The sequence below is a fragment of the Carassius auratus genome, chromosome 21, assembly GCF_003368295.1.
Source record: "Carassius auratus strain Wakin chromosome 21, ASM336829v1, whole genome shotgun sequence".
Lineage (NCBI taxonomy): Eukaryota > Metazoa > Chordata > Actinopteri > Cypriniformes > Cyprinidae > Carassius > Carassius auratus.
The window spans coordinates 9,976,183-10,000,510 of record NC_039263.1 but is presented as its reverse complement, the minus strand read 5'-3'; the positions used below and the strand labels follow the sequence as shown (position 1 = coordinate 10,000,510).

At 38.1% G+C, this 24,328-nt stretch overlaps 1 protein-coding gene and 1 long non-coding RNA gene across 6 annotated transcripts in view; one reads left to right on the top strand and one right to left on the bottom strand.

Moving 5' to 3' along the window:
- The window catches only part of LOC113038417 (collagen alpha-1(XXIII) chain-like), a 112,500-nt gene that overhangs the window by 78,122 nt on the left and 10,050 nt on the right, over window positions 1–24,328 (bottom strand). The window lies entirely within an intron of this gene.
- Window positions 8,392–9,613, top strand: LOC113038419 (uncharacterized). Its single transcript, XR_003274783.1, has 2 exons — window positions 8,392–8,705; window positions 8,927–9,613. It is a non-coding gene; the product is annotated as an uncharacterized LOC113038419 (long non-coding RNA).

The following is a 24,328-nucleotide window of genomic DNA, read 5'->3' as shown; positions in this document are numbered from 1 at the left end:
TGTAATGTTTTGGTAATACCAGTCGCCATAAAAGACACGAGTCAAAATACTTTCTGTGGTAACCCACAACAGGTTTTTAATAAGCGCCTATCTTCACCTGGTCATTGGCTAACAGAGCAGTCATCACCCCCGTCCACTGGGCCCCAGTATCACTCACAAAACTTGAGAGGAAACGCAGCATGGAGGAAGCCCATGGTTCAACTCAGCAAGGGGTGCTGCAGATCTCGGCTGGTGTAACGAGGAACAGCATTTTGTGCTTACTGTAACGATAATGATGTGCTCAGTTGAGTAGTTTACTCACTCACATGGGGATTTGTGTGGATTAAGACAATCCAGCCATTTAAATTGAGTTGAAATGATCGACTAAAAGATGAAAAACGTGTTTGATGATCCATTTGATGGGCTACATCTGAGAGGCTCTTTAATATGGAAATATCTAAATGAAAACAAGATGCATCCATTGCTCTGCTCACAAAATATCTGTGAAATGCTAAGTCAGTCCAACCACGCAGGTCATGTGGTTATTCTCTCTCTGTGATAATGCTCTCTAGAGTTGAGGCTGGATCCCTGCGAGCAGAGCTCAGTGAATACTGCTGTGATCCATGTAAAAGTGTTCATATCTGTGGCTGATTATGGTAAGAAACCCCAGCGGATGCTTTAGATGTGTAATTCTGGGAGATACTTTCAAGAGGAAGGTCAGGAGGTGCAATACTTCAATGAAACTTTTGGAAACAAATGACAAAAAAGAGAAAAACACTTCCTAAGGACATGAATAATTCCTCAAATCATGTGGCTTGTTGAGGAGATGTGCTACTACTTTCCTAAATGATAAGTAATAATGTTTGTCTGGGGAAAGGATGGAAAATCCCACTGACTTAGATTGGCAGAGGAATCCAAACTATTTTTTTACTGTAACAAATTTACTGAAAGAGTTTACAATTAATATTTAATTCTAAGGTGCCTTACCATATACAAAAAAAATGTAAAATAAATAAAATGGTTTAATGTTGCATTATAATTGCATTTTTTTCATTACAAAATAAAATTTACAATTTAATTCTGTAAGATACTGAAAAAGAAAATGCTCACTTTCACAGTAAATTAATGTTATTATTTTATTCAAAGCATAAGCCACCTTGAATTTATTTACAGTCAAAAACAATGTTGCCATGACTTATTCATCATAGGCCTATAATATTTTTACAATCTTAAAACCGACTAACTGAAAATGAGAGTCACCATATTTCTTTACAGTGACTTTCTGGCAACCACAGCATCCAGTTTTTAAATGATATTTTTCAGAGCGTTGGAAATTATGCTCTTTTGACTTGTCCCTTAGCAAGTAAGCATTTGTGTGAAAGCCTCTGTTTATCTTTGTGCTCTACTCACAGTGGTAAAGCCTTACGACTCCATGGGATCTCTGCACAGATGTGCCGTTGTTGCTCTTGTGAACTGTATACATTCCAGCCTACATAGATATAACATTGCTAACAGCATCGTAACTGAGTAACCTGCACCAGCTTGTGCAAATAAATTATCCCAAAACAGCTCTTACAGCCCTTTTATCCAGCTTTAATCCAACCACATGAACACTCTTCCTGCAGCCCTTACATCTGACCGCGTGTCAACAGCATGCATCACTGCAGACTGACCACATAACACGTGACAATCTGGCCTGTGCTGTCATGATAGCTGCATTACATTTGCTTCAGTGGACAGGTCAGTTTTAGAAAATTAAAAATGTGTTACACATTCCACTGTCTGAACTTCAGGGGTCTCCAAACTCAACCAATTCCATCATCTGTGCATACCTGGAGAGACAAGACACTACACTTTGACCCCAGAGAGAGTGACAGAGAAGGAGAATTAAAGAACAACAAAAAAAGAGTAACATAAATGTTTCTTAGTATGAAATCATATTATAATAATGTATGTTAAGGAAATGCATTAAAAATGCAGAATTTGACATTTAGTTTTGAGAAAAAGAAGTGCACTCAACTGTATTGAATGTTAACTTTTAGTGTATATTATATAAAAAAATAAAATAAACAAAATGTTCTTGCACTAAATCTAATTTTAATTAAATAAAAGTCCATTGAAGTTTACCTGCAAAGAGTACACTTTTATGACTTAAGTAAAAAGTGCATTTTGTAATGTCAAATTCAAAGTTAACTTTAAAAGTACATTTTGCTTATTTTGACGTCTTGGTTAAATTCAAATACTAAACTAAACTAAGGTCCTTGATTATAACTGTAGTGTGTTATTCAATATTACACTTAAATTGTATTTATTTTAAATGCACTAAATTTCAACTTCATAATTACAATTGTAAAATTATAAAAAATTATAAAAAATTATAAAAAATTATAAATGCAACACTTTAGTTTTTGCCCTAATTTTTCATGAGCTGAACTCATAGAGCTGTACCCAAAAGGTCGCCGTGATTTTGCCAAGTAAGACATGTTCCTGGAACAACATCTTTTAATGATCCTAGATCAACATTATTGTCCAAAAATATAGACTTAACCAAATCCCCACCCCTAAACCTAACCCTACCCATAATTTATTCCTAAAATCTGTGGGAAATGATAGCTAATTAACAAGAGTGTGGAAGCACCTAACGCTGATTGTAAGCCTAAAACAGATATTTCCTGAAAAGTTATATATCAGTTCTGATTGGTTGATTGGAATGTTGTTCAAGGGTCAACAAGGATGTGTTCCCTGGGATTCAAACCACCAACCTTGGGCTTACTAACACAATGCTCTACCACTTGAGCTACAGGAACACTATCATGCGATTATCATGCTACTATTATCATGCTGCATTATGAAGTGATGGTTGTGGATGAATAGCACAACAATGGGCCTCAGGATCTCATCACGGTATCTCGGTGCATTCAAAATGCCATCAATAAAATGCACCTGTGTTCATTGTCCATAACATACACCTGCCCACACCTAGCCCCACTGCCACCATGGGCCACTCACTCCACAACCTTGACATCAGCATACGACTCACCCACACGACGCCATACATGCTGTCTGCCATCTTCCCCGTACAGTGTAAACCGGGATTCATCTGTTAAGAGAACACCTCTCTAAAGTGAGAATTTGCCCAATCAAGTCTGTTACGACGATGAACTGCAGTCAGGTTGAGACCCCGATGTGGGTGACGAGCATGCAGATGAGTTTCCCTGAGACGGTTTCTGACAGTTTTTGCAGATTTTCTTTGGTTATGCAAATCGATTGTTGCAGCAGCTGTCTGGTTGGATGGTCTTAGATTATCTTGGTGAAGATGCTGGATGTGGAGGTCCTGGGCTGGTGAGGTCACACGTGGTGTGGTTGTTGGGCCAGTTGGATGTACTGCTAAATTCTCTGAAACACCTTTGGAGACGGCTTAGAGTAGAGAAATTATCATTCAATTCATGGGCAACAGCTCTGGTGGACATTCCTGCAGCCAGCATGCCAATTGCACACTCCCTCATAACTTGTGACATCTGTGGCATTGTGCTGTGTGATAAAACTGCACATTTTAGAGTGGCCTTTTATTGTGGCCAGACTAAGGCACACCTGTGCAATAATCATGCTTTCTAATCAGCATCTTGATATGCCACACCTTTGAGGTGGATGGATTATCTTGGAAAAAGGAGAAGTGCTTACTAACACAGATTAAGACAGATTTGTGAACAATATTAGAGAAAATAGGCCTTTTGTGTACATAGGAAAAGTCTTAGATCTTTGAGTTCAGCTCATGAAAAATGGGGGCAAAAACAAAAGTGTTGTGTTAATAATTTTGTTCAGTGTATGAAATAAATGAAAGTGTATTTTATTTAACCTTTGATTTTCCAAATGTGCAGATCTTTTTTATGCTCAAACAGTAACGTTACACATTACACACAAGTTAAAAAAAGAGAAAAGTCATAATAGCCCCTCTTTACATTAATTAAATTCTGTCATGAAACTCTAGATGGCGCAGACTGATTTTTCATTAATGCAAACTGATGATACTCACAGCATTAAACTATTTGGCACAAACTGATTGGTTCATGATGCATCTGCAGCCAAAGAGCTTGCTGCTTTACATTTAGGGTTAGGGCTGGTTAGCATTTACTAGAGCAGTTCACAGCATGCTTTCAGAGTTCCTCTGAAAACTTCCACCTTCCCCAGCTCCACCTGTATAGATCTGCTATGGGTTATTATATATGCTTGAAAACGTTGCTTGAGCTTAATTAAATTCCTGTGGAGCAGTAGTTCTCAGTGTGCAGACTTAACGTCTTTATTTTATTATACATGCTACTTGTGCAACAGCAGTATGTCTTAAATACTCATAGCACTGTATATATGTATTGGCAGTAGCAAGTTTCTGTACTTGCTTTGTAGCAGCAATAATCTACAACAACAGCAATTACCAACAGCAGCAGCAATTCAGCAGTGTGGCAGATATATTCTGCCAAGACCAAATACATTTACATTGTCATATCCTTTACCATATGTGGCGAGTGGGGCGGGGCCGAGAGGCGTAGGAACGAGGAGTGAGGCCAAGTGTAGTGATTGGAGATGAGCTACACCTGCGCCCCACCGCCGGTATCGAGTCCCACGTAGGAGATGGAAGGATATAAAACTGGAGCGACTATAGTGAAGGACGAGAGAGGACCAGGCCTGGACCATATGTTAGGTGTTTGCTTTTAATTTATGCGCACCAGTCGTCCGTGAGGGGCTGGTGGGCTGTTTTGTGTTTATTTTGAATAATTAAAGTGTTATTCGATTGTGCGCCGGTTCCCGCCTCCTTCTTCCCGACGACGATGGAGTTTTTATCATTACACCATACTAAAGTCTTCAGAGAGCTGTCATGATGGTAATGTCATAGAATAGAATGAACTTTACATTATTGAAAAAAAGTACTCATTGATTTCCCGCCCTTCTTTCTGAACCAAAGATGTGGTAGATGTTAACAAGCTGAGAGGGGAGAGTTTTTGAAGCGTCTATTAAACTCTGGGCAGAGTAATTGAGAGCAGATTGTGTCAAAAGCAGGAATGAACAGATTCCTCTGAAAATTACAAACAATCATGTATCTGATTTCGTGACCTCTTTAGATGGATGTGTGCATACAATATGTTTGCGTTTGAATGACAAAAAGTTTTAAATATTATACATTTTTGTTAAAATGTGTATTTTGGGAGGTATATCTTTAGTTGGACTTTAGCACTATTTCCGCATAATTAAAATACATTAAGCACAAAATTAGTTGTTCCATTTTAGCAGACTTTAAGTATACCAGATTAGTAATACAAAAAAGTACAACTGCGGGGTATTTTTATAGGTACATAAATATGTAAATGTGTTTGTAGTATACATAGCGTGAAATAAATCTATCTCATTAACATTTTAGCATATTTCTTTTTCACTAGGGCTACTATCTTATCTAGGTCTTCATCTAAGTAGTTCTTCTAAGTAACTTCTGTGAATATACATCAAGCTCTTCCTGTTTGTGTTTGTATGTGTCAGAGCTGTAAGGCCCAGGATAAGTCTGTCAGTCATCGGCTCTGATATCCTCTCACCTCTGTCGACACAAAGACCTTCTCCCAGCATCCATTCGAGGCAGGATCATGACCTCTGTAACTCCTGACCGGAGATGTGAGGTGGAATGACAGAGATGCTCCTTGGGAGAGCAAAAAGATCACTGGTGCTCCACTAACAAGCCATAGCAAATCATTGAAAGCAGTGCCCAGATCTGTTTGATGTGCATATATACTGTGTTAGTTATCAGTCAATATTGAGCAAATAATTGTTCGTGCTCATTTAGCCTATTTTTACACTTAAATTGCCTTTGCTGTCATCTACCTCTTTAATGTTTTGAAGTTTTTCATACATTTATTTGATTATAAATACAGTAAAACTCTAATATTGTGAAATTTTACAATATAAAATAACTATTTTTAAATATATTCAAATTTAATTTATTCTGGCAAAACTGAATTATCAGCAAGCATTTGTCCACATTTCAGTGTAACATGATCCTTCAGAAATTATACTAATATGCTGACTTGGTCCAGAATAAATTTATATATATATAATAAACCATTGTGCTGCTTAATATTTTTTATTTTAATTTAGATTTTTTTTATAAAGTTCTAAAGAACAGCATTTATTATAAACAGATTCTTTTGTAGTTGTAGTAGTTGTAGAATATTAGAGAAATAATATTAGAGACTTTTAATATCTCTAATTTATCATTATTAGCTATAGCAATAACAGCCCTAATTTTAATATTTATTATCTCTATTTTTGCACATAATGAAGTAAATGTGTGCACAATATAAAGTCACATCAACATTAACTAAAACTCGAGTCGAGTTGAGTCAAACCTAAAAATGTGTCAAATCACAGTAAGTTTCCCAAAACTTTCCCAAACATCTTGTACACATTCATGTCAGAGGTGAAACCCAAGCCTGCCATCTTCCATGACATTAAGAGTCCAGAAAGAATTTAATAGCAAAACGTTAAGCTGTGCTGGTCTTCGTCAGGGTCATTCATGGCTAACCTCTGCTCTCTAGTTCTACCTCCACCCCAAAAAACCCTCCGCTGGCTTCACTCACCACCCTGACGGCCAGCCACACATGAGACACTACACGCTCAACAATGAAGATTCACAGAAAGTGCAATTTCACACGTTCCCCAACCAGCCAGTCTCTGCTGGGCTCCAGCTCAAACACAATGAAAAAATCAGCAAATTCTGAAGTGGAGAATTCAAGATTAAAAATAAAATTGTTTGGTTTCTAAAAGTCCATTGAATTGGAGATCACAACTAAAATGGTCTGTTCCCCAGATTGCTTATCATAACAGAAAGCAGGGCCGTTTTTCTTCACAGCATATCATTATTACATTATTACAAGTCCATAGTCAGACTATAGAAGAGATCAATCTTGTGGTGCCTGTGGTCAGTGATGAACCCTGAAAAGGCGACTTACTGGTAAAAATGAAAACATTGAAAATAATAAGTCTTTGTGACTGACAGCATATATTTATCTTTGAGTGTTCATCATTTGGGGTTTACAGAAGTGAAAGAGGGAAGTTATAAAGAGTTAGGGCAGGCAAAAATAGACGCATTCTTCACTGCATTTTTTGGGGTTGCTTTCTGAGAAGGTCAACGTTTCTAAAAAAGTCTGAGGGTCCATACAAGTCAATCAAAATGAGAGAGAGAAACCACACAAAGAGGCTGATCTCAAACAGACAGTGTGGTGTAGTGGTTAGAACTCGTAGATGTAATGGATGCTAGCTTGATCTCTGAAAAGGAGTGAGTCATAAATAGACCCCACATAGAGTACACAATTGCAAAAAGCTCAACAGATTTCTCAAGTAAAATAAGTCCTGTTAGTCATATAATTCTACAAATCCTTTGCATGTTTGTTTATTAAATATTGGGCTAATCTGGTTATGCCTTCAGCGATCAATAAGAAGGTAACAGTAATAGTTCTTTCTGTAAGCAAAAACAAACAGAGACATTCCTATTTATGCATAAATGACTCTTATGAGATGGTTATTTTTGAATTAATCAAAAACATACAAAGCAACCAGTGTGGCCTCAATCCTGAACCAAATGACTTTCATGAGTGAGTTCTTCTAATGACTAGATCATAAAATACAGACGCTTTGAATGATAATGGGACAGTCCTGATACCAACCCCTGTGACACCAGCCTTCAGCTTGAGCTTGAACATCAGCTCACAGCTTCACCACAGCAGGAGCTGAGGACTTTTCACAGCTCCATGCTTCAATGGATCTCTCCCCCTCCGGCCCCATCACAGGAACGTCTCTTTCCATTCAGGAGAGAGATGTTAACAGAGCCTTCAAGAGACAGAACCCTCGGAAAGCAGCAAGACTGCAGATATCTTCGAGAGCTCTTTGGAGATATGCCATGTGCCCAAAAAACCCAGGATCATAGGTCTAAATGACTACAGACCTGTCGCCCTGACATCTGTAGTAATGAAGTCATTCGAGCGCTTTGTGTTGTCCCACCTCAGATCCATCACAGACCCTCTCCTGGACCCCCTGCGGTTTGCCTACAGAGCCAACATGTCTGTAGATGATGCAGTTAACCACTTTATCTTTCAGCACATGGACTCCTCAGGAACCTATGCCAGGATCTTGTTTTTGGACTTTAGCTCTCATTGGGCTCATCTCTGATGGATAGGTGGGAGATTGACCATCTGGTGACTTGGTGCAATCAGCACAACCTGGAGCTCAATGCTGTAAAAACAGTGGAGATGGTGATTGATTTCAGGAAGAACCCAGCCCCACCTGCCCCCATTATCCTGTGTAACTCCTCAGTAGTAACTGTTGACTCTGTCTGCTTCCTGGGCACCATCATCACCCAGGACCTCAAGTGGGAGTTTAACATCAGCTCTCTAATTAAAAAAGCACAGCAGAGGATGTACTTCCTGAGGCAGCTGAAGAAGTTTAACCTGCCAAAGACAATGATGGTTCACTTCTACACTTCCATCACCATCTGTTATGCTGCTGCCACTGCCAAGGACAAAGGCCGACTGCAATGTGTCATCTGCTCTGCTGAAGGTAATCGGATGCAACCTTCCATCTCTTCAGGACCTGTACACTTTCCAGGACCCTGAAGCAGGCGGTTAAGATTGTGTCTGACACTTCTCACTTTAAGTTGGATTTTCCACAATGACAAATGATTTTTGCGTGAGGTATGTGCAACACTATTAACAAAAGATGACGCAAAAAATTTTGCTAATTGAAAGGTCAGTTGGAGGGAGGTTTAATTCAAGTCAGAAACACTACACTTTATAATTACAGAATTAGCAAAGAGAGAATTTATTTTATATGTCAACATTATAACTTGATTATAACTATCTGAACAGCTCATAATAATGAGTAATAACAATGTTTATAATGTTTATTTTTCCAGATAATTTCCCTTGCTCTGGATGCTCTGAAAGCTCAGGAAAAACTGGAAGCATCTGATAAATGAGTCCTCACTCACTTAGATGATAAAGGATTTTTTAATAGGTGTGACGACTGAGAATTTGTTCTTGTCCCATGACCCATGTTTCACAGTTCCAGTTCAGTTAAGAGACCACGGGGACTGTTTGCTCTCAACTGCACTCCAGCGAGTCACAAAAGGAGAAGAAGAGTCAGGAGTCAAGAAAACAACGTCCTCCCCTCTCAATAAATGATTGTGGACCAATAACTGTACACATCAACTCCTCATTCAACGGCTACACCTCAGGGGATCCATTCTTCGAAAGAAATAAGAAAAAAAACAGCTTGCGGATTTTGTATAGCAATAACACATGAGCTGTTTTAAATAATGGCCTTGTGTATCCCGTCTTCACTGGAATGAGATCTAATGGGAAAAAGACTAAGTAACCCTTATCACTCATTTGGTCAAGAGGCATGCCAGATATAATCTCTCATCCTTGACAGGCCGGGAAAAAGGAAGAGCCTCACTTACTGGGTTGGACATGTAATAAAGGATTGTCTTTTTTATTTTGGATTTCTTGATTTCCCAATGGACCAAGTAGCCTAAACTTGACAGAGAAAGCAGCCAGGCCTGATGCCACAGGGTCCGTGGAGGAAATTACAGCAAATCCCTCTGAGATTAACTCATGCTCAGTCCCCGGGAGTCCTGCAGAGGAGCTGTGTCACAACCTGCCAGTTGGAAAAACACACTATATGAAAAATGGACATGACAGTGTATAAATGAAGCTTTCCACATCATTCAGCTCGGCTGACACTGGCTCCCCAGGTCACCTGTTTTCTCATGTAATGTGTCTTATCACGTAAACCATGAGGACTGTCAGAGTTGACGTTTGATCATGTTTGTGCTGCCTTCTTTCCCATAATAACAGACTTTTACACCAAATACAACAGGATAGGGCAATAAATCTAAAGGATTACACTGTGCTTGTCCCTGATTTGTGACCTCTGACTCTTTTTTTATCTTTAGTGCGCTTATGCTCTCTTTTCTACGTTTACATCACAGCAGAGAACACTTCTGTGCATTGGGAAACCATGGAGAGATGGCGTACAGGACATTCTCAGTTTCACAAGAACAAGATTTAATGTCTTTACATACAACATAAAGTCCTAGATCATGGCTCAATCACTAGCATTTACTCTGAAAGTTATTCGGTGTAGAAAGCACAACCTCATCCTGCAATGTATTTCTTCAGTCGCAACCCCAAAAGATGTCTTGCAGGTCTATTCTGAAAAAACACATCCGATCACCTAATTAGTTCATTTCATGTGTGAGGCTGGTAAATTACAGTTCTGCTGTTCTTAATTCATTTTCATACCTGACTATTTCACTATTTTGCAGTGTACCATATTTGGTTATCAGCTTATCTTCCTCCTATTTTTTTATTACCTTTGCTGTAATTTAACACACTTCAAGTTAATTTTTTAAATGTTGAATATATATATATATATATATATATATATATATATATATATCCAGGCCAGGGTCTTGGGACAATGTGAAAGTAGGCTGGCCCGAACATAGTCTCAACCTCAGAAGTCACGCCCACAAACTATTGGCTAAACGTCTGATGCATATGGGACAGAAAAGTGGAAACACTTCAGGAGTGTCGAAGTCACAAGGAGCATGAGTTCCGGAAACCAGGTCCACGTGGCATGGTAAGGTGCAACAAGTAGGGCCTGTTCCTTGTCCTCCCTGACCTTGCAAAGTATCTGTGCAAGAAGGCTCACTGGGGGAAACACTTATTTGCATAGACATCGAGGCCAGCTGTGTATGTCCATGCTGAGGTGGGCCTCGGTCAGGGAATAATACAGCTGGCAGTTGGAGGACACGTGGGAAGCAAACAGGTCTACCTAGGCTTCTCCAAATCGACTCCAGATCACCAGGACCATCTCGGGATGGAGTCGCCATTCCATGGGTAACGTGAGCTGTCACGAGAGTGCCAGCAACTTGAGCCACTTCTGACTCCAGAGGAGGAGATGATGGGCAAGTTGTGACATGCAATGTGAATGTAGACCTCCCTACTAGTTGATGTACGACACAGTCGCATGTGTTGTCTGTGTGGACCTACAACTGCTGCCTTGGTTCAGCGTCCATTACTACTGCAAGGCGAGAGTTGATGTGCCAAAGCAGTCAAGGCCCCATCAAGGACCCCGAAGCTGCCTGTCCTGGTGTATATAGTGCCCCAGCCCATAGAAAAGCATGGTCCGACCAGGGGCTGAATGAGTGGCAACACATTGGCGTAATGGTTACACAATAGATCCTGCGACCATGCCCATCTTGGGACTTGGGAGTGTAACCAGTGCTGAAGTGATCTCATATGAAGCAACCCAAGCAGCATAACTGTGGCTGCGGATGCCATATGCCCCAGGAGCCTCTGAACCACCATCCTGCCTCTGAAGGAACTCAGTCCAGCACCAACTGAGCACGCTCATTGGTGAGATGTCATACTCACAAAGTCCAACTACACACCGAGAAAAGAGATCCTCTGCACAGGGGAGAGTTTTCTCTTTTCCCAGTTGACCTGAAGCCCCAGCTGGTGATCGCATAACGATTTTTTTGAGAATGTGGTTACCACCGGCCATTGAACCAGTGGCAGAACAGAAAAAAAATGAAACAAAAGATTTTCCACCCGGCTCTCCACCCAGGGAAGGAGCAATGCTGTCCTCACCGTCTCCTGAGAGAGAGCAGCTTCCCACATCTCTGGGTTGCCCGTGTTAGTGCCGCTTTGTCGCCTCCCTGGATAATTTCTCTCCTGCGAGAGGCTTGACAATCCAGCCTAGATGTTGCTTCAGCATGGGGCGGAGCAGCTCTGGTGGACGCAGGAGGGCACCCACAGCGACAAATAAACTGAGGCCTAGCCGTGGATGGTGGTGCTTCACGCTGGGGCAAGATGTGCTGGATGGCCTCTACTTCTGCACTGCCAAGAACTGCTGGGCAAAGCCCTTGACAGTGTCACCGAACAGCCCAGCCTGGGAGATGGGGTCTTTCATCTCCGCCAGGTTGAGCTAGAGATGGCACTCTTGAACCACCAGAGTGGACATTGACTTTGGTCTCTCAGATGGTGAAGTTAGTCGCTGAGCACAGCTCTTGCATCAACCTCAGGTCTGTGCTACCCTCATGCATTTGTTTTAGTGCCTTGGCTAGGTGAACTTGCAGGAACACCACGGCATGCTGGCCCACAGCACTGTAAGCTTTGGCCGCTAAAGCGGCTGTCAGTTTACAGGCTTTTAAAGGGAGATGAGGATGATTCCTCCAAGTGGCTGCGTTTTGCTGGCACAGGTGTACCGCAACCACTCTCTCCACCTGGGGAATGTTGACGTCAAAAATTTATATCCAGTGCAAAATCTGGCTAAGGTAAAGACAGTTTAATTTAACCAAACTGTATCAATGTTTTGTTGCAGCATTTGTAAACATTAGAGTCAAACTACTGGGATTCTTCAAAGCTATCTAACATACTATGGTTGATGGGGACATGCATAATCATTCGGTTTACTACGAGATTCCTTTCCAGTGTAGTCTCATTTCTCTACTCCATTTAGTGTATCATTTGTCATTTCATATGAGCTTATAAAATATAAACTTTAGAATTTTAATCTTGCAAAATCAGATTTCCAGGATTTTCTACTTGGATATAATTTTTTTAAATGGAATTTATTTCTGTGGTAACAAATTTAATACAAAGAAATCCTTCTTATAATCTGATCTGAAGATCAAAAAAATAATTTCTTACACATTTTTGTATTTCCGATGTTAAGAAAAATCACCTATGGATTTGAACGCCTCCACTAAAGTCCACAGTGGAAATTCATAAAACAAAACACTGAACAACAAAAGCATATGTTGAACCTCGAAAAGCATGTGACAATTAAACAACAACAACAAATACACTACGCTTAAATGAGTTATGGAGAAAGTATCAAGAAACTGTTAAGATGTTTGGAAAAACAAACATATTTATGCTGCCAATATGTCATAATGTCAAGTACCAATTAATTCCTGATAAAAATTATTTTATCCAATACAGTTGTCCGTAAAAGCCTCTGGTGTGTCCAGAGTTGGAAGAGACCTCTTCTCATCAGATACTTTCCCACAGTGTGCAGTGGCATCATTTCAAGAGGAACTTTCAAAGCTGAAGCACTGCTCTTACAGTATTTTGGTATGCCCTTGTTTAGCAGCTTAAGCCAAGAAGCCATCTCTTAAATAAAAGTGTTGACTGACTCACTGACGCTGTATGACAGGATGTGTGATTAATTAGAATGAGATCAAGGCCATGTTGTAGCATCCCTGCCAAAATGTTTTCCTAACAGAAAATGAAATATGACCAGAATGACATGTTTGCGCTGACTATGACAACATTCATGGGCCGTTTAATGTGTTGTGAAGCGTACAGACTGGCTTTCTGATTATTAACGTTCTGTTAAAGGTAAAAAAATGTTTAATCAAAACAAAGGAAGCTGTCCTGTCTTTCTGCCTATAATAACAATTAAAAGTGTAATTTCTATGCCACAAATGGCACCAAACAATGTTCCTCCACTAGTAACCTGCAATTTTGTTTCAACCACTGTCAGTAGAGAGTAATACATACACTACTGTTCAAAAGTTTGTGGTCAGTATGATTTTTTGTAAAACATTTTTTTCTGCAAGGATGCATTAAAGTGGTCAAATGTGACAATTATAAATTATGTCTGTTTCAAATGCTGTTCTTTGTTTATTCATCCAAGAATAAATCCCCCCAAAATGTATCACAATTTTCACTAAAATATTAAGAAGCACAGTTGTTTTCAACATTAATAATAAATGTTTCTTGAGCACTAAATAGGCATATCAGAATGATTTCTGAATAATCATGTGACACTATATAGCACACCAAAAACATTTACAACAATGCTGAATTTTAGTCGAAATAGCTAGAAATAGAATTAATCAGCATCTGATAAATGTAAAATAAAGTACAAATTATCATTGTGAATGATTTTAATGAGATGCACTGTTTGATTTTAGACCCTTTTGTTTACAAATGTTAAAATTAAAAATGTGCTGCCCCTACCTTGACGTCAGACCTAACTGGTTAAATCCATTTTTGAAAGCCCCTTTGATGGCTTAAACCTCTCTGCTGACAAATCTGGTGGTAAATACTTTCACAGTTAAAGTTGCGGTCAAAAAGAACTTTTGATTTTGAAGGGTATAAAGCAATCCTTTTTATGCTTTGATACTTATCCTCAAGTCTAAAACTAAAAACAATTTGCTGAGCTTCAAAGAAGATCCAAGCCATACTAATGGCCCTTCCTCCTGCCTTTCCCATGCAATCAATGCTTTACCCATGATCTTTTATAAGTTTTGAATTATTACAGACAAGGACCCCTAGTGCATCATACCACTTTGTTTCCTATTGCATTGATTCGTACCACATGTCTTCCAGGGAAAAGACAGCAGTGGAGTATAAGAGTTAGCATCCACGGGACCTTCTGGCCTCCAACTTTTCAGTGTCGGACATCTCTATTTGCCATGTCAAATGCAGATAAAAGTCTGGTCTCCTGCCAGGTTTATACTTGTAACTGACACTTCAAAAAGATGAATTATGTTGCTTTGCAAAATTTGTGCACAAATAAAACTTCTTCAGTGTAGCTTTCATATGCAGAACTATTTAAAAATAACAAATACGCATGGAACATAAAAAAAAAAAAATGGCTAAAATTAAAAGCACATTACAAAATGTGCCATAATTTTTCAAATTCCTCCTCGGATGACAACACCTCATTTCACCCTTTCCCCCTTCTGTGACCGGTCAAGAAATGTGAAAGGTCAGAAGTTTTACAGACGTCTAACCACATCCATCTGGACTGGTGCTGCCATATCCAGTGATATATGAATAGACACTATAGACTTCAGCTGAAGAGGATGGACAATACTGCATCACAGACACAGCAAGGGGCATTCCTGCTTGTCTGTCTGCATCTATCTATTTAGATTATCTTGTCATCCTTCAACACTCTTCATAACACCTTCTTTATGTGTGTGAATGAGTGATGCACTACAATGATTCTGAGATGCAATGCACAAAATAATCTTTGATCCAATGACACAGCAGACCTGTAATCACACACACACACACACACACACAACACACTCAAATTATACCTGATTAGCCCTTAGGACAGATACAGCCCTGACCTGTTAGAGAATAAATAAAAAAACACATGCTCCACTGAGCATCCATGCAGGAATCATAAGTCAAATCTAATTCATACAATGATGGAAGGATCTTTCTAGCCATTTAACAGTAGTTATAGGGTCAATGATGTAATTCTCAATTTGTGTGTGCTATTAATTAATAAAAAAAATGCATAAATGCAATACTGAATACACATTTTCATTGTGTATCAAACTGGATAATATAAAGAAAAAATGTCAGTGATACAACAGTTTTGAAATCAAATGAAAAATGAAGTCTTACTTACAGTAAGAAAAATGTGTCTTTTTTCTGTTTAAACAGGTTCCGTTTTATTAATTGTATTAATTAATCAAATCAAAAACAAAACTGACCATGTCAATCTACAGGTCACCATTTTTGTAACCATTGTAGAGAAAAAATACATTTTAGAGAAAATTTAAAATGATGAATAAGATGTGTACATTCAAATTAATCAAATTCATTAAATTGAACATTTCTTGTCAGTATAAAAGTATATACTGTAGCACAGTTGAAAAATAAAATGTGCTGCTTTTTCAGTTTCTCTGGCTTTTTCATATGATTAAGTATATCTGTATGTGTTTATTTAAGGCCTGTGCACTGCTTACTATCATCATCTAAATCTAAGGGGTACGCTGGCTTCCACTGCTAAGTTAAACGTTTCACCTTCTCAGTGAAGGTTTATGGTGGATATATGCGGGAAGGACACATATGGTGGTAGTTATTTGTTTTCTTTCTTTCTCTCTATCCTCTGATGGGCAGAAAGCCACTGTGTTAATGTTTATTCTGCCTGAGTTCTCTTAACAAAGAAAACATTTGGGCTGTGGCTGCTGTGGGTGTGGATGTCTATAATGAGGGACAGATGCATGCAGACACACACACACACACACACACACACGATCAACACCGACATAAGGCTGGAGCTCCAGCTGAGGCTCTCAGACAGGATTTTTTGCATCTGTTGTCTCCTAATGCTTCCTAAACACAGAATGAAAATCCATTACAGTGAAGGTCAGTGGAAACGCCATGCACCTTAAATCCTGAGCCACCACTTTCCGAATGCTAAGTCCATCCCACTCTTTCAAGAATGACCAATCAGCAGCAGCAGATTGTGAGGTACCCTTCCGAACACTTCTTAGGGTTGGGCCGAGCCCTGTGTGCCCAGTCAGACGTTCCTTTGGGGGCCGTGTTAGAAAACCACTGCCGTTTTACCAGTTCCAAACCTACGGTAATCCACAGCTATTAGAGTCCCATTAGACACGGAGGAAATGCTTCCCATAATTGTGCTCTACTCCCCAGCCTGACTCCACCAGCATTATTCCCCTCTGTAATCACGATGAATGAGCGCTAATTAATGAACACCAGCAAGAGCATGCAGCTGCTGAAAAGCCTGCACAGTAATGAAAGTGTGTTTATTCCCCAATCTTTGGCATCCAAAGATGAAAACTGGACACGCGTTGTGTATAAACACAAGTAAACTCAGTGGACATGGACCTTAAAGTCTTTGTGGAACAATCAGCAGTGGTAATGATTCAGAGAGAGTGCTGCTAAATGCTTTGGTCCAATTGGGCATGCCAGGCTGCAGGACAGCTGAGGTCGGAGGGTTCAGTGCCCTGTTCTGAGGCAGGAAAGGGGCCAAACCATGACAAACCATTAACTTCCCCTGATGCCATTAATAACAAGTTAGCTCAAACCAACTTATTCACTGGAAATCTACAATGTAATTGAAAAGAAATCATATTTTACCCCAATCCATTTCTAATACGTAGTATTTTGTTTTGGAAACAGAAACACTGTTTAAATTTTTGATATATATATATATATATATATATATATATATATATATATAAAGTTACAAGTTCTGTAAAATATAAATTGTTTTGCAAATTATTATTACATTTAGAATAGGTTGATTTTTTTTTTTTTTTTTTTTTTGCTTGATTGCTTGTTTGTTTATTTGCATTATAAAATGCCTATTTTTATTTAATTCACTCTGAAGCTTTGTTCTGTCTTTGTAATTTACAAACTAGATGAGAACAAAAGCATCAGTCTATGTCTCAGCTGTGCAACAATCCCGGGAAGCACTGTGCTTAATACAAAAAATATCAACAAGACTTTAAAAGCCTGAAGACCAAAGTCCCACAAAGCCTCAAAGAGAGAATTATGCAAGATGTGTATTAAACGTGGCCCTAAGATCATAATGCAAACCGACATTCTCAGTAGGTTACATCTTCAAAAGGCAGCGGAGGAGCTGAACACAACAGATGGGCAGCAGATCTGGTCAGTTTTATAATATTATTATTAGATTATCACCCTTAAGTAGAGCACTCCAAAGTAGCACCAAATTCATATTCAGTGCTACCAAAATCTATGTAAAAACAGCTAACTGAAGCTTCCTAATGGATAACAGGTGTTTCTCATCAAAAACATGCACTTTGTGAAAAAAAAAAATCATTTACTATCAGGAAATGAGAAACAAATAGCTTTTTAAAATGACTTAATGGCATCGTCATGTTTGAAGGCATTTTTGGGACATTTACAGCGATTAAAACTCTCCAATTATTTTTATTTGTGTAGTTAAGGTCATTTGTTTTGCCTAAAGATTCAGAGTGAGCAAGTGAGAGAGAGAAACTTTAATGTTGCGCCCATAGCAATGCAGTGATGGTGCAGCAGGTGCTGTGTTGCTCTCCTGCAGTGAAGGAAAACATTACATTGGTTGGGTGTTGATCTATTGGCCATGCCAGGACTTCATACCTGAACTGCCCAGTTGCAGCTGTCCAAAGCAACAAACGACCCACATTCCACACATACTGTGGTTGGTAGGTTTGGCTTTCGTCATGCAGGTGGAGGGCTGCATTCCTCCTCAGTCTCTACTTCTTCAAGAAAGATCAGGGCCATTTACTCTCTTCTGACATTTACTGAAAAACTCTTTTTTTTTTTTTTTTTACTAATTGCAATTGGATATCCTGTATAATTGGGATTTTTGTTTTCAAGTAATGTCCACAAGATTGGATTAGACTCATGTTTTGTGAAACTTTATGATATATGACAGACATTCACCAAAAATATTTTACAAAAAAAAAAAAAGTGACCTATGGATTACACAAAATAACAGGAACATGTGAAGGATGATTTGAAGTCTGACAGTAATTGTGTAGAAATTGATTGCTGACGGCATTGGATTTCTTACAAAAGTGCTGCTTTAGTGAAACTGAAATTAGAGATGCAACTTTCTGAAGAGGGTTTTAGTGTGCTGACAGTATCACTTAGGGGATTTCAAATGTTATTATACCAGCAGCAAAGGACCCTTAAATAGGATGATTCTGCTGCCAAAAAAAAAAAAAAAAAAAAACCGGAAACCTAAAAATATAAAGGCTATACATTTTCACATATGAAAGCACCTTTATACTGTAGGGAAAATAGTACATGTGAAAACATAAAAAAAAAATTGTTTGCAAATTTAATAATTTTGCTTTAGAATTATTATACTATAGTCAACATATATGAGTAAGAAGCATCACTTTATTTTAAGGTTCAATACTTTCTGTTAACAAACCATTCACTACGACTTTTGCCTTAATAAAGTCCTAATATGCTCCTTATTAATATCTAGTAAGGTAGTTGTTAAGTTTAGATATTGGGTTGAATCTCAGAGAGAAAATGAGTTTCTAAACTCATTTACTTTAAACAGAGTCATTAAAGATATTAATGCAAAACAAACTATATAATATGCATCTATGTAACAGAGAGCCTTCTGAAAAACTGCTTATGTGATATCAACACAAATTTATTATAAGCAACACAAGGCTTTGACAGGTAATGACATTTACAGCTGGGGAGACTGGACTGGACTTACTGTTTAGTGTTTATCGTCTAACTCAGCCAGTTACATTTATCTTAAAGGAGTCCTATTATGTGCTTTTACAAAGTCCTTATTTTGTTTTGAGGGTGTACTAGAACAGGTTCTCATAGTAGGTTGTTCGAAAAACACATTATTATTTTTTTTACATATTTTAAATTATAACAACACCTCTCTCCCCAGTCTGGCATGAACAGCTCAAATAGTTCTTGTATCAAAAGAAGGTCCGCCTTCTGAAATACAAAATGTGCTGTGATTGGTTAGCAGGGCCAATGTGTGTGTTGTGATTGGCTCCACTCTGCGCCTGGTCAGGAAATGTAATGCCGCTTATTATAGCCGCCTGAGAGCTTCAGTGTAAATATTGCTTCAAAATCAAGTCAATTTGAGCGCGATTTAAACCCGGATGGTTGTAACAGCTCTAAGTTTGTCTGTCTTGGGAAAGCTAGCATGTCTCTGACTTAGTGACAACACTCGTTGCCTTCTCTAGTGCAGCTCGATATTTGTGATATCACAAATCCCGGAAAATATGCACTGTAGTTCAAACGAGTCATTCAGCAACATTACAGACTAAAGTTGAAAAAGTGATAAAGCATAAATGGACCACTTTAAGAATATGGTCCCTGGAGAATAGTTTTTATCAGCTGGCAATTTTTCAATGCACATACAAGTGTGCCTGTTTTTAAATTCCTTAGCCTGACTTTCAGTCCACAAGGCTGGCCAATAGTTCTCATCTCTCTCATCATCTGAAACAAGAAGATATAAACATTGTATTGAGTTTAACTGCTGCACACAGACACACTAATGTCACTTATGGCTAGTTATGTTGGCTCGATAAAGCCAACATACTGTTATACTATATAAACTTATCATTCTTCTGAGACCAATCATTTTCAACTGTACTGTATCTTCTCCTAGGGCTTTAATGCTACAGGCACCAAATTTATCCGAGACATTGGACATGAACTGTTGTTTGTTTCTATATTTTCTAACTAATGAGACTTCAAGTTTTCTATAAATAATTATCAAAAATCAAAGATTTCCTATAGACTTGCATTGACTGAGAAAAAAAATACCATCTCTAGAGGACAACTGCAGCCCACTAGAGCGAGCCACAGGATAAGAAATCTTTAAATTCCCCTCATTTACTTTTTTCAGACAGTTATATTTACAAAATAATTGCATACTTTTTCTTTATGCTGTCAAGCAAAGCTGACATATTTGTTATACAGATGACTGATCTGTTTGCTTTCGTTTCATATCTCCTTTAGTGATTCACATTCAATACTCTGCAAGAGTTACACAATAGCACTGGTCATCAACAAAAACATGGCGTGATTTTTAAAAAGAAGGTGCTTTGAAACATGGATGAGGTGAAATTATGAATAAAGATGTGAAGGTATTGGTACAAAACAATGTTGTTACGTATCCTCGTGTTTTTTTTTAGTTGGTATACAGACATCCTTCGCCTTTCCTATTGGCTATACGGTGTGTACCTGCGTATCATAGACTACACCACTGGTTGTAATATTGGTGTAAGTAAATACACACTTGCTGAAGAAGCGTTAGCAAACTCTTGAGCAGCAACACCAGTACCATGTACTCCGCCATTGTTGTGTATGTTTGTTCACGCTGGCACATGTCTACATACCTAACACAAACTACGCAGGTGCATGACTTCACTGTTTTCAAAGATTCCCATATTGGGCGTTTACGTGAAAATGATAACGGTGCCCCAAAATGTTGTTGTCGTGTAAACCAACAGGCAAAACGCATACAAATTTTCCCATTTTGGGCTGATACGTTGTCTAAATGGTCCCTAAGATTCATCAGACTGTTTCAAACAATGACTGAGTTTGTCATTTTGTAATGAATAATTCATAAAGAAGTCCGGCTCATCGGAGTAATTTGATCATTAATCAATAACTGCACTGCTGGCCAACTATATTTCTGTCCGACGTCAACAAGGACAATACAGTAGAATTTCTTTGTTTATTCTTTTTTGATAGTCTGCTGCATTACATTCCTTAAAAGGAGCTCACTGTTTTTCCTAAATCACTGCAACAGATAAAAAAATAAAAAAAAAACACATCAATGGAAAGTTGTCTGCTACAGGTTTTGCCTGGGTCAGATGTTATAGGTTTCACAGTAAAGTATTCAAGTCCAGTTAAAGAGCATAAGCAGCTGTAAGCTGAATCCAGAAATGCATGATGGCTTGAAGACAGTGTAGAAGAGAAGAATTGTCACCCTGTGAGTGATGGTTTATATGAGTGGTCTGGTTACACCACCCTGCTGGCGTCAGCACCCCTGATGTAAGCAGTACGGCAAACTGGGAGGAACAGGACCTTGTATCTGTGATGTATGCAGGGACAGGCATATGGGAACATGGTTGCAGACAGGACACTTCAATTAGCTCTGAATACGCAGAAATCAGTCACAGTCACACACACCTCAGCTGTGCCCTTCATGTAACACCTATATAATCTGTCAATTGTGTGAATGAGACTAACTGCTCCTGTAAATCACATTCAAGAGAAGTGAAAGCTGTGTGAAAGCACGCACGTTTCGGTCTTGAAGTTTAGCAGACTCTCACTTCATAAAGCTGCCAATTAGAGGCAGTGATTGCTGGTCTTCAGGCAGATAGTCTTTGTTAGTATGCTGTTTTTATGGGCATCTAAGTGCCATTTCATTATAATTTTCATTTTAATATGCCAGAATCACTTTAGATAATGTATATATATATTCCATATCAAGAAGATGAGTTGCAGGAGACAGTGTATTGTAAGGTTGAATGGAGGGTTACTATGAGAAGGTTTGGTGTTATAGACACTAGTGAGTGATATTGAGATGTCTTCCTGATAAAACTCACACATGATTTACTCAAGTAGGACCTGTTCCCAGATCAACTTCTTTGTTGATCTTTACATTTCTACCAACCATTCACCCCTGAGTAACAATCTTATCGTCCATCATTTCCCTCTGAATTTAAAAATATTGTATATAATTTAAATACACGACTATCCAAGTGTTTGTGGTAGTTTAAATTTTTTTTAAGGTTTTTGAAAGATATCTTGGTTACACTTTATAATAAGGTTAATTAGTTAATATCAATTAATGCTTTTATATTAACTTACAATGAACAACACATTTATTCTAGTATTTATTCATCTTTGTTAATGTTAATAAAAATACAACCTTTCATTGTTAGTTCATGTTAGCTCCTGTCTAATTACTAATATTAACAGATGAAACTTTGGATTTTAATAATGTATTACTAAATATTGCAATGAATATGAACTAAAATGAATAAGTTTAATTTGAACTAAGATTAATAGGTTTAAAAATATATATTTTTCAATGTTAGTTTATTTTAACTAATGTTAACAAATGGTACCTAATTGTTAAGTGTTAATGAAATCTCAGTAAAAAAATGCAGTAAAAACAATCTTGTGAAATATTATTATAATTTAAAATAGGACAATCCTTCTTTATTTCTTTGGCACTTTATTAAATAAAGATTGTGTCAAAGCAGCTTCACAGAGATAAACAAGAAAAGAGCAGAATCAATCATGGAAACTCAGATTCTGCTGTAAAATACAGCAGTGTCATTATTTAGTTCAAAAGTAACTGTTTTAGATTTATGACATATTTTAACATTTAATTTATTCTTGCAGTCATTGCATTACTTCATGCTTCACATGATCCTTAAAAATAATTCTAATATGCTAATGTGGTGCTCAAAAACATTTCTTATTTTCAATTTTGAAAACATTTCATATTTTGTTGTAACCATGGTGCATTATGTATTTATTTATTTATTAAGTCAAGATTCTTTGATGAACGTCAATTTCAAAGAACAGATATGAAATCAGTATCAATATCCATTAATTATTGTTGTAAAGTCAAAATTTACCCTGTTACTTTCCTGATGGTATTGTGCTGAAATTCAGCCCTACATTTTTACCTCACTGTCTTGTTGAACTCTTAACTATAAATATTGTGGAGGAAAACAAAGGGCTACTGTATCATGTTGACTTTAAGGTCATAGGTCACATCTAATTTCACAAACTACTTTAAGTTATTTTGAGCACTTCAAATGTTTCTTGGTGAACATTCTCAACCTTTAAATATGGTGTTTACTCCTAAAGTCTATAAATATGTCAAACAACTTAAACAATGTAAAGCAGACGCAAAAAGGTAAAAAGCTCATAGTCTGAACTGAACTGCAACTTAAAAACAGAAGCCTTCAATACATTTCAAGATTTTAAAGGTAATGCCAGTTCATCTTGTGTGGGTGCAGGTGTCTATCATAAAAAGCAAAACTGAAAATGGATCAATGAGTGTCAGTATCCCTGACCTGATCTTCAACGGTGGGCCAGAGCTGCTAATAGAGCCTGTCCAACTGCACCTTATGTTAAGGGTCCAACGTTAAACACACAGGAAGGTTTACTTTTACAACCTGTTCTCCCAGTCTGTCCTCAACTAAACAGAGTAATGACATTAACATATGTAGGCCAGAAGCCTGTCTGTCTCTGGAGTTTCCCCCTATATCTCTGCTGTGCCCAGATCTCACACTCTTTCCATTAGAAACGAGGGAGGGAAGACGCCACTCCAGAAAGCTTAAATCTTGACGCGTGGTAATGAGAAACACAGGTCTAAAGTCTGGACTATATTTCATCAGAAGAGCTTTGCTACTGGTGTGCACCTGCACTGCCCATGATCTCTGAGGCTCTGGGAGAGCTGGGTGTTTCTCGGTTTAGATTATTGGTAAATACAAGCCCCTTCAGGGCTTTCACAAGGGTTGGGCATCCTAACAGGATGCAGAATCAAACAGTAATAATGAAAAAGTCTGTACATTTTACAATTTTAACTAATTGAAAAGCATCTTCACGACCCCTGGTTGTAGTGAACATTTCACCACTTTCAGCCAAGTTACAGTCATTCTAATATTAAGTACAGTAGCTCTCTTTCTCATGTGATATTGGCTAATTTTACAACTATTTAATGCAATGAACTTTAGAGTTCCGTGATATAACTGATGCACATCAGACATGGTTAACTGAACTTTAGCATCAACAGTAGTGATATAAAACAAGGCACAGTAAACTCAATGAAGATTCACTGGAATTACTATAATCACATCTGCAGATGGCTAAATTAAATGCTCCCAGTCTTGGATGAGCATGCATAGAAAGTTGAGCCAAATTTGGACAGATGCGCTGTTTTACTATAAGTGAAGGAGACAGAATAATCAAAAGTGAAAGAAGGTTCAGTAGGAATC